The sequence below is a fragment of the Lolium perenne genome, chromosome 1, assembly GCF_019359855.2.
Source record: "Lolium perenne isolate Kyuss_39 chromosome 1, Kyuss_2.0, whole genome shotgun sequence".
Taxonomy (NCBI): domain Eukaryota; kingdom Viridiplantae; phylum Streptophyta; class Magnoliopsida; order Poales; family Poaceae; genus Lolium; species Lolium perenne.
Window position 1 is genome coordinate 31,917,665 of NC_067244.2, and position 4,786 is coordinate 31,922,450.

Below are 4,786 nucleotides of genomic sequence, written 5' to 3' on the forward strand. Positions count from 1 at the left end.
TTATTGCAACAAAAAAAATAGTACATCCATTCAATTATATTATTCAAACCACAAGTATATGATGTAGATTCATAAAATATCATAGATCTCATCACAAATATCCTTAAAATGAGACTGAAATATAATTTAGCAATCGTTTACATAGTGAATGTGCCATCCTAATCAAACGCAAAGACGTTCGTGAAGTATATTCCAGTCCAGTTAAGTTTTTGTTTCCTGCAATCAAGAAATCAAGAAACTATTTAGCTCAAGTTAATGAGTCGAATATAATAGGAGCATTGAAGGCAATCTGGACACATGTCAATACAATAATATAGTTTCTAGAGATCATCAGTATTTGAAAAGTATTAGCATGATAGTCCAATACATGGCATGCAGAATACTGACGCATAAAATGAGGCTAGTTGAACTACTATGCAACCAATTTGAAACAAAACAACTGTGTAAGTTTTATAGATCATAGCATGGGATACTAATCTAGTTGTGGGTGTACAAGCAGAGGCAGAGCTACAAACAAATATATGGGCGGGAAAAATTAAAGAATAGCACAAAATATCATAAGTGTGTTGCTGCTGTTAAAGCCTAATCGAGAGGCGCAAGAGTTTTTTTAAAACTATCCAATCTTAACAATTTGGCAAAGAAAAAGATACACGTGCTGGTGTTGCCTTGCTACAACTGAAGGGAAACTGAAGCTGAGCATCTCGATTAATTCATGTACTAGTATAGTTTTTTTTTTTGGCAAAAAACTGGGAGGCCATGGCAAGGTTTTGCCCCTACATAGCTCCGCCAATGTGTACAAGTGTTAATCACGCAGAACAAAATTGACCCACCTACTGATAATCAACTACAAACCAATATTCAGCTAGTGTCACCTACATGTGTGTAATGCTAGATTTGCAAGAAAAAAAGAATGAGGAATTATATATATACCTTGAATAAAGAATACGCATGCTACAATTTTTAGTGGACTTTGTATGTTGTTATACTTATAATCCTTGTTACGAGAACAGATCCTTTTTTACTGAATACAAGAACAATTAATGGACTTGGCATTATCAATGTGCAACCATTGAGAATAGTGATTAAGAAGTAAGGAAGTGGTGTACCTTGCAGAATGGAGTAATGTGAATCATATATTTCCTCTTAAGCTTGCACTTAGTGTCACGTTAGTGGTGTCCCACCAGCACGGTCTTGCGTTGAGTTTGTCATTGTACCCTTGTGTAGGTAATCACAAAATTAGAGTCAACTAGTCATCAACCCGTGTATCCACAGGCTAGCTTCAAAATATATTTAGTGTTTGTCATAATTGATCAAATTATAAAAATGAAATATGCAACTTTACTGGAGAAGACATACTCGAAGCATTGGATATACTGACAATGGTAACATGCAAACAAAGATAAAAAAATTATCCACTTGTAAGTGAAAAATTCAATAATTCCGGAATATTTCATATTCTTTAAGCATGGAATGCAAAGTTCGATTCCAGCATGAAAAACATTACCAGTTAACATTGAATTGACTTCCATTACGTAACCCAAAAAAATTTATGAAAAATTCATGCTTAAAGAATAGATTTGTGGAAAAGATGTTCTTATTTATTTGGGGCGAACGTACCACTGTCTCACCACATAGCTGAAGATCCAGAATCTGGTCACGTCAGCTATCACACCAAGTCCTCCAACATAATTCTATCCTGAACTTCAATGGCTTTGTTCTTGAATCTGCACCAAGTCCTCCGACAGAAAAATAATTTCAGCATCAGCATCCAAAATCTCAAGATATATGCCAATCAGAATCCTTCCCAAGTGAAAAATCTACAACCAATTGGAGCAGTAGGAAAGGACTGTAAATATGGCCAACTACTGCCATGTAGCTCAATACAAAGTGGAGTTTTGGGTTAACCCCTTGAAGACCCAGGGCTGCCATAGTGCCATTAGCTTTACAAATATGATATGTAGTTGCAGCCAAAATAATCACTGGAAAACGCTTATTACATCTGGTTGTCTAAGGTTTAGACTACTGTATGAAGGTAGAAGATAATATTCTCATGGGCACCAAGAATTTTTTTGTTCACACTAAGCTTCAAGATTAAATAATTAATGCTCCACTGACACATAGCAAGAAGCACTCACTGTTTCTAAACTAAAACAAAAAAAGGCTGGACGCCTCGTGCAGCAAAGCACCATTGGATGGTCATGGTTCAATAAGAGGTGGTAGTATTGGTGGAGGCAGCTAGCAAGAATCCAGCGATCACACGATGAGACGATGAGTGATTGCCATATTCTTACCCGGTTTTGGACTTTTTCGATCAAAAACAGCATATTGTCTGACTTCAAACAGGAGAAACTGTTCTTGGGAGCAGATCAGCGAGAGACTGGTGTGACAGACGGATGGCTGAGCGAAGTTGGCTTCGAGATAGACGACCGCTGCCGTGCGGCCGCATAACCAATATGAAGTGGAGAGCCCCTTCATATGCAGAAACGGATTCTTCATAGATCAATCTTCAGCAGGCCATAGAGCATGACGGCGGCTAGATCGGAGCACCATATCGGCAGATCGGGAAGGAGGCATCACGATGATGTGAAGGAGAGAAATCACACCTCGTATAGGTGAGATACAGAGCGCATGCCAGAGGCGAGAACATGGATTGAGGACTGCGGTCAATTCTACGATGGAAAGGGGGCGCAGCGCTGAAAGGGATCGATGGGCCGGCCGGCCGGAGGACGACGGTCGACGGGGAGTTTGGTCGCTTCCCTTTTCGCCTCGCGTGAGAGCAGGGGAAGGGGAACAAAAAGCGGTGAGGAGGAGAAGGAATTACCTGTGACTCCGGTGTGTTCGAGAGATTCGACGGCGCCGTCATGACGCCGTGAGGACGGACGAACGAGGCAGCTCTCAGATCCGATCTCACGATTTGCTTATGAGAAATAATCAAAAGTACTACTTATTATAATGGGGTTTAGCGGGAGGTTACAAAATTATGGCGCAATACAGGACCAAAATTTGGTGGGAAGTTACAAAATAATTGAAGGTTAGCGGGAGGGTTTAGGTGGAAGGAAGAAAATACATCTTTATACGTGCTTAATTATTTGTTTGAACTGTATTTATTTTAAATGATCGTTCATAATAATGGAATAATTTAGAAAATATATGGAATATATCTGCTTCTGAAAATATTATTACTCCCTCCGATTCATATTAATTGAATTCAATATGGATATATACATACATATTAAAGTCAATTAATATGAACCGGAGGCAGTACTAAAATTCTTTGTAAAAGGCTATTTCGCAAATTGGCCGAGATAGATATCCACGTCGTTGCCAATCGAACATGCCGGTTGTGATGGCGGGAAGAGTATGCAGTCCACACAAGAATAACTATCCAGCCAAGCCGACGAGGGTAATGGAGGTGGTGTGTGCTACACTCATCGAAAAAATCTCATGCCACCCTCGCCACCATTTACCCATCTCATCTATTTAACCTATGCCCCAACAATAACCCTACCCGTGGCTATAGGTAATATGTCAGAACACTTTGGGGCCGCCTGACGATTTTTGGAGTGAGTCAGAGAGTAGGAGGAAGAAGATGGGCCAACACTCCAAGAAAAAAAGAATAAGATTTCCTAGCACGTCGCGGCCGGATCAACGAAGTGCCAACACGCTTTTGCCGAATCCTCATCGCCGACAGATTCAGAAGATTCTGAGGAGGGCCAAGAAGACGTATTCATTGGTGGACTGAGGAAGGCCGGATCTTGGAAGCGCTAACACACTCGCATGTTCCTCATCGACGGCGGATTCAAAGGATTCAGAGGAGGGCATGCGGATGGAGCCCATCAATGTGTCGTATCTGTTGGCTGATTGACACAATACGAATCAAGGAAGCGCCAAGATGCCATGGCCTCTGCCGGATCCAGGAGCCATAGCCCAGGTGGCCCATGTGAAAGCCTACCGTTGACATAGGAATATTGTTGCAATATCTTGTTCATTATGGCAACAATAGTGGGTTGTTGTAATATGCTCTGCATATTGCCACAGATACAAAACTTGTCGTAGTGAACAATAGTTATTGCAACACAGTGAAATTGAGGCGAAAGATATGCGCTATTACAACCAATGTGTGATTTGTTGCAATAGGTGGCCAATTTTTGCCACAATATTTGTGCCTACCGCAACGTGACACAGTTGTTGCAATATATGTATGAATATTACCATGGATGTATATTTTGTTGCGAGACCTAGTTTCTATCGCAACAAAATGAATAACAGGCGCAATGAAATTTGGTTGTCGCATTATCGTGGACATAGTGCAACATCCATGCATATTGTTGCAATATACGACCTATATTGCAACAAAACATGTACTTATCACGACAAAACTAAAACGTGGTAGTATGTGGGGCCTATTACCACAAAAGTGAAATTGGTGGCAATATTTCATTTTGTTGCAACGTAATGTGGTTGTAGCAATAAAAATTGTTGCAATAGACCGGATTTCCTGTAGTGTTTTCTCTCTTGTTATTACATGTTGTGCACCATGTAATATTGCCTATTGGTCTCAAGAGGGAACTAGCCTTTGAAGTATGGTAAAGTGAAAGGCGGGAAGTGATATTACCATATCAACGCTTTGACACATGAATGATGGGGATAAGAGGGACTCACAAATCTCATATCTATGATCATGGGGTACACCCCTTAATAGCACTAGTCCATATGTGGCTGCAGCAGGCTAGATGATGTGGTTATTTAGAGATGCGATGATCGGTAGCTTTCTGGGCGCATCTTA

General features: G+C 40.5%; 1 long non-coding RNA gene across 3 annotated transcripts; it reads right to left on the reverse strand.

The window, feature by feature from the left end:
* Positions 1-2,961, reverse strand: LOC127345549 (uncharacterized). Of its 3 annotated transcripts, none has more exons than XR_007878745.1 (4): positions 2,822-2,961; positions 1,618-1,724; positions 1,107-1,215; positions 1-216 (listed from the first exon to the last, which is right to left on the reverse strand). It is a non-coding gene; the product is annotated as an uncharacterized lncRNA (long non-coding RNA). The 3 variants fall into 3 exon arrangements; XR_007878744.1 differs by having other exon boundaries at positions 1,618-1,736; positions 2,822-2,923; XR_007878750.1 differs by lacking the exon at positions 2,822-2,961 and adding an exon at positions 2,292-2,815.
* Between the last annotated feature and the right edge of the window lie 1,825 nt (positions 2,962-4,786).